The following is a 12,951-nucleotide window of genomic DNA, read 5'->3' as shown; positions in this document are numbered from 1 at the left end:
TCTCAGGGAAAAACACAGGGAAAATACCACTTTAAATAATAATTTAAAAGTATTAGAAAATTTATTCAAATAAATATTGAAAATTTATAGTCAAAATAATAATAATAACAATAACAATAATGAATAATTAACTATTAATTTAAAAGTTTTACCGAAACAATTAAATTTATAATTAGCAAAACTATTAAAATAAATATAAAATCTTATTTTCAATCATAGAAAATTCTAGAGAAATTGGGAAAATACAAATACTCTTTTAGAAAAATAATATTTAATATTTAAATACCAAAAAATTATTTAAGCCAGTATTGAAAATTTACGATCATTACATCCTACCCTCCTTAAAACAAATTCTGTCCTCGGAATTAAAGAACCTAATGATAGAAATATTGAAATAAGGTCGTAGCACGTCATGACAAATGTGTGGACAAATGTTGAATGAGAAAATGGATTTGTATATTATAAGTTATACAAGACACGATAGAGAATAATTCGAAAGAATCAAAGTGAATAGTCAATGCAAATTTATAAAGCAAATCAAGGTCATAATAAAGTCAGATATGTAGTATAAATAATAAGAATGAGATAAGTATAACATAAAGAGAGTGAACACATAATTGAAAGAGATTACACAGACATAAAGAAGCATGTATATTGTAAATAAATAGTTAATACGTATCAAATTATAATATAACACAACATCTAGGCATAGACAAAAATATAAGTATTAGTCAAACATAGCATAATAGTAAAAACTCGACAACAATATATAATTTCAGAAAAATATAAGATCAACACGATATTATTAATATAGTATCATAAGACGACACACCACAGTGTTAAAATATAATCAATAACACATAACTGGTAAAATATAACAAATATATAGTATAAAAATATGACATGAAATATAAATACATAATTCAAACACTTGTCAATCACTAGAATATATGATAAAGTGTATCAACTCAACAATATAAATAATAAAGAAGATAAAAGACAAAAATCTCAACAAATATAATTCAATCATCCATAAGCAGATGATAAACATGATAAAACACAAAAACATAAATATACAATACAAATAACAGATGAATCATATACAAGCAAAAGCAAAAGAAACATTTGAAGATTATATAAGCAAATCAAAATAGTAAAGAATCAAACGTATATATAGTTTAGATAAACATAATGTACAACATAAGATACATGAAAATAATAATAAAATATTAAATTTCAATAAAAATATCATACTATCAGTTAGTAGAATAAACATTCGAGATATACAAAAGTATAGTTACAAACAAAACACATGAATGTAATCAGCAAATCGTATTTAACCAAATAAGACATATAAGGCACAAGTATCGAAAAAATTCAAAGATAGTATTATAGCAACTCATGTCAAAGGTAGTCCAAACATAAACACACGTAAAGAAGCATAGATATAATAATCAAATATAACAAACAGTAAGGATATAACATGATGATAAATTCAATAAAATAGTTGTAGTTATAAGAAATATTTTTTGAGAGCATATGACAGTGAATAATTATCATACAAGACACAAGACTAAATCAATATTAAACATGTATATTTAATATATCAAATATAATCATTGTGTATAATAAGCGTTAAAATGAAAACACATACATAACAATAAGCATATAAAAGTCTGAATACTCATAGTATTAATCATGCTAACAAGATAAACTACGATGGAAATAGTTACAAAAATATTATATGATAAAATAGACATAAGGGCAAACAAGTGATTCAAAATAAACATATTATATAAAACATAATAAAAGAACATAATTATATATGTTCGACAACCAATATGATAAATCAGAAATATTAGTAATATTTATAAAGTAAAATAATAAATGTAAACAAACTACAACAACAATAATAATTACTGTAAAAAATCAATTCAGATATCACAATATATTGTACAGTAGTTAAAATCACATAAATACAACCAGCATAAATATACATAATTAAATATGTATAATACATAAAATATGGACTATTGAAGATAAAATGGATATATAAACAAATAAAAACATAAGAAGAGCATAAATTTGTAAAATTAAAGACACCGATATATTTTAGATAAATGTACCATGAATGATTAATGGACATGTGAATATAAACACTGATAATACATGAAACAGAACACGATTAGACAAGGTCGATACTAAAAATGATGAATGACTATAAATCAATAAAAATATATATTGTAAATATAATAATATATGTGAATATGCCATAATGAAAAAGAAAATAGTAAGCATAAAAGAATGAAAAGTAAAACACAACACAAGTAAACGAAAATAATGAATAGATAATGGACAACAACCAATAACACAATAAAATGATATAAAAATCTAAAAAAACTCTAAAATAAACACTAAAAAATAACATGCATACACAATGTATATTGTCACAAAGGATAAAATAATACTTATCGAAAATGAAGCAAACAACAACAATTATGCAAATGCCCTATAAATAACCCATGAGTGTATACAAACAGTATGATGCGATATAATGTAGCAAAACATGTATAATTAGTAACTCAAATTTCAACCCTAACAATATGAATAATATCTTAAATATCAAGATAGAAATATATTGCTCTTAGAGATAACGAAACCAACACGTACATACTAAAACAAGACAAAACTGACTGGTAAGAAAACTATATAGTGAAAATGTTGTGAGTTGAATAAATAAAGAATAAGAATGTAATGTATGTATAGAATACCAAAATCATGAACTTATTAATGTATATCACTAAAAATACGAACAATATATAATAATCTAATACATAAGTAAATAATAGAGGGTATGACAGAAAAGTGCACACATACATCATTTAGATATGTGAAAATATATTTAAACACAAGAAAATAATCTAAATATCAGATATGATATGTCATGTATATGTGAAATCTAATGACATGATTTGAACAATTAAAAATGTATAAGTAATGATATATATTTTTAATAATAAAAACATACAATATAACATTGTGTATGATATATAAAATAATATAATAAATAATACAAAAATCAATACAATCAAACGATATATAAGTCAAATCAAAGAAAACACAGTTGTAAAATAACAACACATATAATAACGAGCGGTATGAGGAAAGATGATTTATAGGAAAAGAGTGTGTAGTCGTGAAGCGACGAGACAAGAACAGTGGAAAACTCCGGAGTCAAAGAGTGATAAGATAGGGACGAAACAAAATCTATCAAGAAAATAGGATAAGGGCTCAAGAATAGTCTTGTGGATGAAATATGATATGCGTCTAAATTATTCATTATATTCTCATTGGTGGGAACTTGGGTCCGTGACCTGCATGTGCCACCAACAAAAACCTGTCACGCCCCGCTTCCCAAAATACCAGGGAATCGGAACGTGAACAAACCCGCGACATATTAGACTGAGGAGAAATAAGTACTAGACCCCTTCTGCTCAATCTAATACGCTAAGCGTCAAGCAAATATAAAGCGAAGACATAGGTCCCCGATTACAGTAGCGAGAATATGATAAAACAACTCAGAACAAAATAATACATATCACAACTGAAACATCATCCCAGATATAATATTCGGGCCAAACATACCCTTATACAAAACTATCTGAATGAAATGCTGGAAAAATATAAAATACAACGACCCGACAGAAAATAAAAGTACTAAAAAAAGTAAACTAGGGTCATCAACTAACTAAAAGAGGTAACTATGCTTCGACTTATTCTTATGCTTCATCTGTAAAGCCTTCCTGCGGAGGATCCTCTGGCTCCTGTACTACTCCGAACTGTAGCTGTCCGTCCTCTAAATCCGATATACATCCCGAGAGGAAAGGAGTACGTCAGCGTGTATGACACACGTCAAGATCCCAAAAGGAAGAATAGAAACGGTCATGCGACCAATGTAATAATGGTAATAACAATGGAAACATGCAACTGAAATACTAATAATCTAAATATAATTTATTACTAGAATAGAATAAATCCAAGGAAATCAACCAAGTAACAAGTTGATCATGCAGCTAGCGATCAGAATAATCATCCAAGTACATGATCATACACTAGATGGAATTAATACTTAAAAATCTACAACTCAAGACGTAGTACGTCGAGCGAAATAATAATACTTAAAAATCTACAACTCAAGACGTAGTACGTCGAGCGAAATAATCCAAACAAGGAAACCCTCATGTATATACCATATGTCTCAAATTGTAGATAATTAAATATTAATCCCGATCTATGTATGAAGAGAAATATAACGGGTCCGTATCTCACAAGAATCCATAATCACCTTAAGTAATAAGGTCATGTAACTAGTCATTCTATAACAGGTCACTGACCCACATCTCATAAAGAGTCAATGCTCATATCATCGGATAAATGTCTGTTCACAAATCTCCTACGTGCATCTAATACCGCTACACGAATCGGTCAGGGGACTGCACGCAATCCGATCTCGGCCTGGTCCAAACTCAGGCAAAGCTCAAGTGACGAAACAAGTCACGGACTAAAGTGGCTACATGAATTCACTTTAACCCAACAAACCAACCCCAGTGACTACATGAATTCACCAGCGCGAGCCTGGAAGATACATCAACAGCTATATCCGATCACATGAACATGAACTTCCCCACCCCAACTCTTCTCGTTTTGCTAAGTCAACCATAATCCTCATTGAAACTCGGGTTCACCACCTAAACTCAGTCAACACACTCACACATGTCACTAAGTCTGTTCATGACACACGAGGTTTTTCGCGGGGAAAATCGTTTTCTTCATTGATGTCATTGTGATCTCAAAATAACAACTTTTTGTGGTTACAAAAGATCCGGTCTTTTTTAGCTCCGGTTACAACGAAATCAAAGAAAAAATAAAATAAAAAAATTACAACTTTCTCCTTTTGTGTCGAACAAATCGCGAGCTCCTGTTTTGCGGTCGCTCGCTTGTGTGGGTTCTTTGCCTGCGCCGGGGTCTATCCGTGGACCACCGCGAGATCTAGATCCGATCAGATCTAAGCAGTACTACGGGTATTATTCCACGAAGGAAATAATAGCCGGGGAGGATTGATTCACCAAGGAAACAATCGTCCAAGTCTCGGAATCTAAGACTAAGCTTAGATCCGGAGTACGTCTGCGTAGATCTGAGATCCGGTCCTCTCGAACACCTGCCTTATTTGGCGTTGACGATCGACGAGCACCAGATCTGGAAGAGTGAGTCACCGAAGTCCCAAAGCTCCAATCTTTTTTTAAGTTTCGAGTCTTGAATCCGGCAGAGCTTCGCCTCCAAAATTTCCAACCTCTGAACAAATGAACCAAGTGGCCTATTTATAGGCACCCTTTCACGGAACAGTGTCGGCCACCTATGGGTGGCCGGCACTGGGCTGAGCCACCCATGGGTGGCTCGGCTTAGGCCGAGCCACCTATGGGTGGCTCGGTTTTGGCCGAGCCCCCTTAGGCGGTTGTTTTCCGTCGTTTTTCCGTTGTGTCCATCTCTCGGTTCTGTTCGGATCCTGATTAGGCAGTAAATCCACTTCTGAGTTCGAGTCCGAAACTGATCTTGATTCGATCGTGATTCGTCCGAGTCTGCCCTTGGTTGGATGATTCGTTGACTCTTCAACACTTGGCTTGATTCCAAGCGCGAATGAATGTATTCTGTGGCTTGCGTGCAATTCGTCGATCTCGTCACCTCGAAGGTTCGTCGGTTTGTGCCGAGCTGTGCTAAGGGACCTATAAGCAATTTTATATGCCTACAGATACCCCCTCCAAAGTATTTCAGCCTCGTTCTTTTATAGAAGAGTCTGGAATACTTTGGATATGATTGTCCCCACCTTCAGTCGGTGTAATGGAACCTTGGAATGACTTCCGTTCTTGATTCCTTCAATCTTCCAGGCTATTCGGTGCTTTGTCGAATGGCTGTAAGAGTTCCGGTGCTGCATTTATTGTCTGGCCGTTGTCGGAATTTTAAACTTGAAGTCGGTTCCTGATTTTCTAATCTTTAGCTGACCATCGATTGTTGGCGTCGAATCTTTGTCTGCAACGCGTTGTCCGGCGTCGTGTTGTTGAGTTATCCTTAAGAATGTTTATAAAAACATTCTCCAGGAACTTCTCAACAAAAATTAGGGAACAGTTTATACTCATATACCTTATTGGAGTATTTAAGAAGCAGTTTATACTCGTATACTTTTCGGAGTATTTTAAGAAGCAGTTTATACTCGTATACTTTTCGGAGTATTTTAAGAAGCAATTTATACTCGTATACTTTTCGGAGTCTGATTCTTTCGTTGCAACGCATTGACCAGCGTTGACCCAGGGTTACGCGTTGACCGGCGTTGACCCTAGGGTTTCGAACGTCGTACGTTGACTTTTTGATCGCAACCCGTTGACCGGCGTTGACCTAGGGTTACGCGTTGTCCGGCGTTGACCTTAGGGTTTTGAACATCGTTGGATGCTCAAGTCACGAGACCAACTAATGAAGCTGGTGCGTCAGTGACCCTCGCATTTATAGGATTTTTGGCAAACCCCCAGCCATCAACGGGTTTGATACGCCTTTACCGACTACCGTTTGAGTCGGGCTAGCATGCGGATTGTTCAAGTCCGTTCCGCATGTGACGTTAAGCTAAAAGAGTTAACCCTTTTAGTGCTACGATATTGAATACGTAGACTTCGTCTTTCTCCTGTGAAAAGACTAAACATCAACGTGTATGAGACGTTGACTTAGGATTTTTGGCAAATCCTCAGCCTTCAACGGATTTGACGTGCTCTTACCGACTACCGTTTGAATCGGGCTTACATGCGGATTGTCTAAATCCGTTCCGCATGTGACGTTGTGCTAAGAGAGTTAACGCTCTTAGTGCTACGATATTGAATACGTAGACTTCGTCTTTCTCCTGTGAAAAGACTAAACAACAACGTGTATGAGACGTTGACTTAGGATTTTTGGCAAATCCTCAGCCTTCAACAGATTTGACGTGCTCGAACTCTGGTGTCTTTTTCTTCGGAGAAAGACTAAACCGGCGACGCGTGTTAGGCGTCGGCATATCCTTTCTTAGGATTCAGGATGAAATTCCCCATGCGTGTAAGGCATGGATTCTGGTGTTATTAATAACAACCTGTCACAATATTGAATATGTGAACGGGTGTTCTTTTTAACGGTTAAGAACTAACCGGCGGCGCGAGTTAAGCACCGACTTATCCTTGCTTAGGTTTCAGGATAAAATACCCCAGAATCGAACTCTGGTGTCTTTTTCTACGGAAAAAGACTAATCCGGCAGCGCGTGTTAGACGCAGACTTATCCCTGCTTAGGATTCGGGATAAACTTCCTAGTACCTATGAGGCATAGATTTTGGGAGTTGAAAAAATGGTGTCTTCTCTTGGGGCAAAGACGAACCCGAAATGGGAGAGGAAGAATTTTATATTCTATCTCCCGACACTGAAGAAGAAGAATTTTATATTCTATCTTCAGCTGGAAAGGAGACTAGAGGTGGGATCTCCACCCCCAATATTCTATCTTCAGCTGGAAAGGAGACTAGAGGTGGGATCTCCACCCCCAGAATCCGGAACGATGAAATTAGGAGTGGGACCTCCACTCCGAGAATCGAAAACTTCGGATGATCCTAACTGTCAGAAGGTTTGATTACCGAACTAAAGGTGAATTTCTCGTTTATCGAGAGTTAATTATGGTTTTGACCCTAACTATAGGAAGGTTTGGCCAAATGGGAGTTTGAGGTGACCCTAACTGTAGGAAGGTTTGATCACTTGATTTGAAAGTGGACCTCTCGTTCATTGGAGGAATCGAGAGGGGATTTTGACTGTGGTCCTAACTGTAGGAAGGTTTGACCAATCGGGAGATTTGAGACGATCCTAACTGTAGGAAGGTTTGATCGCTCGATTTGTGGACCTCTCGTTCATTGGGGGAATCGAGAGGGGGTTTTGGCTGTGGTCCTAACTGTAGGAAGGTTTGACCAATCGGGAGATTTGAGACGATCCTAACTGTAGGAAGGTTTGATCGCTCGATTTGTGGACCTCTCGTTCATTGGGGGAATCGAGAGGGGGAGAGTGTTGAATGCACAGACACGGTGAGAATTTGAATGGGAGTTTTTTATTCATCATCTTGCTGCGGTGACTGGGTTATCCCTAAGAATACACTATATGGATTTCTTTCGGGAACTTCCCGTTACATGAATCATCCACCCCAGCTTTCTTTGCGAAACTGGGTATGGTATTGTACTCAGTTGGGTATCCGGGTTATCCTTAAGAATATCAAGCATGATATTCTCCAGGAACTTCCCGTGAAAGAAAGGAAACAGTTTAAACTCATATACCTGTTGGAGTATGTAAGGAAGCAGTTTAACCTCATGCACTTGTTGGAGGATTGAGAAACAGTTTATACTCGTATACTCTTTGGAGTCTTGCCGTTCTTATTTGGCTTATCTGAGCGATATGACGCCGGCTTCAACCAAAGTCTGAATGCTATTCTTGAGAGCAAAGCAATCCTTGGTGGGATGAACGACCCTCCTGTGGTATGCACAGTACTTTGGGTCCGTAGTGTTGTCAGCTTCCTCCTGATTTGTGAAAGGTGGTAGCTTGATCTTGTTACCTTCAAGGAGGGAATCGAAGATGGCTGGAACGTCTTCGTCCTTGAAAGAGTACTCTTTTTGGAGTCTCGGACCCGAAGTCTTTTGCTGCCTTCGAGATTGCTGTTGTGACGCTTGATTAGCACCACCAGTAGCTGCAGGTGTTTTGCCCTTACCACGAGAAGCGAAGTTTGAGTCCAGCGGATTAACCGTCGGTTGGTTCCTCTCAGCCTTCTTCCTTCTAAGGAATCGCTCAGCCTGCTCCCCTCGGACCTTCAGATCCTTCCAAGTGTCAGACGGTGCTGTTCCCATTGCTTCCAACACGTCCAACGCAAGGTTGTTGTGGCAAGTTTGGAGGATGAATTCCTCTGTGATCGGGTCCCGGCAATTCATCGCCTTGTTCCGGAACCTTTTGACGAAGGTGTCGACTAACTCCCCGTCCTTCTGCTTCTCATCGAGCAATGATCCGATAGATATCTCGGTGTCGTCATCGAAGAAGTTAGCGAGGAATTTTGTCTCCATGTCGTCCCAGCTATTTACGCTTCCTGGCTTGAGGCGGCGATACCAATCGAAGGCGGCTCCGCGAAGAGTGCCGACGAATGATCGCACCATCAGAGGCTCATTGCCGGAGATCACCCCCAAGTGCGATTTGAAGTAAATCAAATGCTGGGTAGGTGAACCCATCCCATTAAACGGCGTGAAGTTAATTAGGTTGAACTTCGCCGGATATGGGATCGATTCCCACTCTCTTGGGTATGGACAAAGAATGCCCGTCTTCTTCACCTCTTGAGCGGAGATCAATGTGTTGATTTTGCTCTCGAGGTTTTTGATCTTCAAGTCTTCACTTGCATCTTCGTTGGCATCCTCGTTACCACCCCCTGCATTGACGGGAGGGTTATTGGCATCGTGAGCTTCATCCCTATCCGTGTGCTCCTCTTCCTGAACAACCTGGTTACGGCGGCTTGGTTCACCTCGCTGGTTCGTCAGTGCCTGAATTTGTTGCTCATGCATCTCTCTCATAGTCTGCATGGCCATCTCCATCTCGAATTTGAAAGCTTTCCTGTTGTTTGGCTATGGCATCTTCGAGCATCTTGGCCACTTGTTCCGTGCTTATCATCAGTGACTCGCGGGGTTCCCCCTCACTGGACACTGTATTATCTGATGCGACTGTAGAGCAGGTATCCGACTCTTCACCTTCTGAAGGTACTCTTGTACGAACCCTACCATAAGTTCCTCGTGCGATTGCTCCAGACTGCAGACGGGTTAGACGCCGGGATGCTTTCAGAATCGACTCGAGATTATCCCGTGATGAGGTCTCTTTGCTTGTCATATTAGCGGTGACCCTCAGGAATTCTTCATCTTCAACCACTGCTCTTCTTTGCCGGAAACGCCTATGCCTTGGTTTTGGCGTTTCGGTACTAAGCCTTTCGAATACTAAAACTCTCTCGGGGACTGCCTTAATGCAGTTGCACTAAGGCAGTACTGCCCGAATGAGCTTTGAACAAGGGCACTGAGTTTTTAGTCTTCGAGGACTTCTCTTTCTGGCTTTGTTCGTACCCTCAGCACGATAGTACAGCTCGTCTGTTTGAAAGTCAGAGCAACCTATCGTGTGTTGGCACGATTTCTCAGGTATAACGTAATCATCATCAGACGACAACGTTTCCTTCTGAGGGAGAACTGCCTTCTTTGGACTTTCAAGAGTTACGCGCCTTGAGACCTGCCTTTTTGGGTGTGAATTCTCAGCGGGCTCCTGAACTTCAACGCGCAGCATAGTACGCTTGGGTGCCATGATTTTTTTGTCATGTTGAGGGTTGCGGCGACCCCCAGCATGTTGCGTCGTTTGGGGATTTCTTAGTGGGCCCAAACGTTCTTGGATTGGAGTTTTGCTTCGCTCCTCGGGAAGTGGACCGAGGCGCTCCAAGACTGATTTTCTTTTCTCTGGATTGATTCGCCGGAGGTTGAACTTTCGACGGCTGCAATTGACGCTCTTGGGTCTGAACCGCCGCTTCAGACTTCGGCCTCCAAACTTTGCGAGTTGGTGGCGGCTTCTTGGCTACCTCTTTCTGCAGCTTTCTACGGGCTTCTTCAGCTTGAGCCCGTGCCTGCACTGATAGTGCGCGGTGCTTGCGAATGCGCTCCTCCAGCGTCGATCGGTTCCGTTTGACACGGACCCATTCCATTGTTGGTGGCTTGGAGGAACAACCATTCGTTGATTGTTGAGGCTGATTGCCTCTTTTGTTCTTCAGATCCACGTTGTAGCGGATCCCGTCAACTGACTCCATGGCCTTTGCGAATCGTTTCGCAAGGCGTTGACGTTGCCTTTGGCGGGCTCTCTTCGAGAGAGTCACCACGCCCTCTGTGGCAGAAGAGTTGGCCAGAGCAGATCTGACCTGGTTGGAAACTGGAGGAATCTCACCCGATGCGACTTTGGCATCAAACAGGGCGAGATCTTCGTTGGTGGCTTCGACTTCTTCATACCAACGAACCTTTCTCCTGGAGGAGAACTTCTGGGATTTCTTGGACTTGCGGGGGGAGGGTGATCCAGACGAGGACGAGTACTCCTCGAACTTGGCTTGATCGAACTCATACTCGACCTCCTCCTCAAGTCAGCGCCTAACATGCGTTAGCGGTTAGTCTTTTCCTGTGACGGCGGCTCCCACTGTGGTCGCCAGATTGTTCGCGGGGAAAATCGTTTTCTTCATTGATGTCATTGTGATCTCAAAATAACAACTTTTTGTGGTTACAAAAGATCCGGTCTTTTTTAGCTCCGGTTACAACGAAATCAAAGAAAAAATAAAATAAAAAATTACAACTTTCTCCTTTTGTGTCGAACAAATCGCGAGCTCCTGTTTTGCGGTTGCTCGCTTGTGTGGGTTCTTTGCCTGCGCCGGGTCTATCCGTGGACCACCGTGAGATCTAGATCCGATCAGATCTAAGCAGTACTACGGGTATTATTCCACGAAGGAAATAATAGCCGGGGAGGATTGATTCACCAAGGAAACAATCGTCCAAGTCTCGGGATCTAAGACCAAGCTTAGATCCGGAGTACGTCTGCGTAGATCTGAGATCCGGTCCTCTCGAACACCTGCCTTTTTTGGCGTTGACGATCGCTGAGCACCAGATCTGGAAGAGTGAGTCCTAGATCTGAGTCTCCAATCCAGCAGGGCTTCGCCTCTCTCCAAATTTTCCAACCCTTCAAAATGAACAATGCCTAGCCTATTTATAGGCTCTCTTTACTGTGCCCGCGCACGGAACAGTGTCGGCCACCTCTGGGTGGCCGGCACTGGGCCGAGCCACCTCAAGGTGGCTCGGCTCAGGCCGAGCCACCTATGGGTGGCTCGGTTTTGGCTGAGCCCCCTTAGGCGGTTGTTTTCCGTCGTTTTTCCGTTGTGTCCGTCTCTCGGTTCTGTCCGGATCCTGATTAGGCAGTAAATCCACTTCTGAGTTCGAGTCCGAAACTGATCTTGATTCGATCTTGATTCGTCCGAGTCTGCCCTTGGTTGGATGATTCGTTGACTCTTCAACACTTGGCTTGATTCCAAGCGCGAATGGATGTATTCTGTGGCTTGCGTGCAATTCGTCGATCTCGTCGCCTCGAAGGTTCGTTGGTTTGTGCCGAGCTGTGCTAAGGGACCTATAAGCAATTTTATATGCCTACAGAGGTCACTAAGTCATGAACTACTAAGGGTTCTCAAACACAACATGGACATTACATAGCAGACATGTCAAATACATTAAATAAATGTAAAACGTGAAATGTGATCATAAACAGTAAAAACACACATGCCGCTGCCCTCACCACTGCGGTCACCAATGACCTTAGCCACCCTATCTCTGGAGACCGCCAGCCTCATCTTTGTTGCCGGTGTGTTGGCAGAATGTGTTATAGTTGGGTAATGCTAATCACTTCAAAAGGAAATTATGGTGGTTAAAATTCAATAAATTTCACTATAGTTGGCTTATGTTAAAAGGAAATAATGGTGGTTGAAATTCAATAATTTTCACTATAGTTGGGTTTATGTTAATCACTTAAAAAAATAAAATATGAACACTTTGCTTTTCCACCATTTGAGATATTAGAGAAAAATTAGATAAATAAGAGAAAAAATAGAGAAAACGGGAGAAAAGAATCAAATTAACAATCATTATCCTGCAAAATAATTTGTTAAAGTTTAGGGTAAAATTAGAGTGGAAATGAAAAAAATGGCAAAATGGAATTGTCACAAAATGGGGGGCAATATCTAGTCTAACTGCAAATACATACATATTTGGGTAAAAATCCTAATAAACTCATGAAAATAAAAGAGGATATGAGGAGGGGAAT

General features: G+C 39.9%; 1 protein-coding gene across 1 annotated transcript in view; it reads left to right on the top strand.

The window, feature by feature from the left end:
• Positions 1–12,951, top strand: part of LOC109841624 (nuclear pore complex protein NUP160) — an 80,034-nt gene that overhangs the window by 7,265 nt on the left and 59,818 nt on the right.

Source organism: Asparagus officinalis, chromosome 5, assembly GCF_001876935.1.
Source record: "Asparagus officinalis chromosome 5, Aspof.V1, whole genome shotgun sequence".
NCBI classification, from domain to species: domain Eukaryota; kingdom Viridiplantae; phylum Streptophyta; class Magnoliopsida; order Asparagales; family Asparagaceae; genus Asparagus; species Asparagus officinalis.
The sequence above is the reverse complement of the archived record's forward strand: the minus strand, read 5'-3'. Positions and strand labels throughout refer to the sequence as shown.